The sequence below is a fragment of the Pistacia vera genome, unplaced genomic scaffold (assembly GCF_008641045.1).
Source record: "Pistacia vera cultivar Batoury unplaced genomic scaffold, PisVer_v2 Contig1155, whole genome shotgun sequence".
NCBI classification, from domain to species: Eukaryota; Viridiplantae; Streptophyta; class Magnoliopsida; order Sapindales; family Anacardiaceae; genus Pistacia; species Pistacia vera.
Genome location: NW_022195199.1, coordinates 17126 through 17810, shown reverse-complemented (window position 1 = coordinate 17810; position 685 = coordinate 17126).

Sequence of the window (685 nt, the reverse complement as noted above, 5' to 3'; positions counted from 1 at the left end):
TTCAAAAATTAGGTTTTTGAACATGATATGATATTCGATTTGCCAACCATGTTTAGAGATGTCGGGCTGCTGAAAGAAACATTGAAGAAGACAAAAAGAGAAGAAAGGGAAAATTTTGAAAAAATGGGTGTGAAATTTTGCCTTAATAAAAATCGGGGAAAATTTGGCTCGTGAAATTTTTAATTTTATTTTTCAACTTAAACCTTACAGTTTTAATTGTACAACCATCAAGAAAAAAATTATACAATTTATTTGACCAAATCCTCATCCATACAGTCAAGAATTTGTCAAGAATTACAATTTTTGACATTTTTGTGAGGAGGTCGAAAAACTGTCAACTCATTCTGTCAGGAAGGTTTTTTTTTTTTTTTTTTTTTTAGTGGTGACATATTACAAATAGACAATTATTTAAAAAAGAGTCATGAAACAAAGAAAACCCATTAAAGCTTACCTTGAAGGTTGAATCACACTCAAATCAAAACCCAAAAAATAAAAAATAAAAAATGAGATCGAAAGAAACAAAACACAAAACACTTTAAAAAAAAAAAAACCAGAAAAACATAGAATAAAATGTATAGAAAATATTTTGATAGGTATTTGAACAACCGTTTAGTCCACATTTGTAACTTTCATTTTTGTAAACCATCAATTGCAAATAATACTTCAGTAGTTGCCAAAAAAAAAA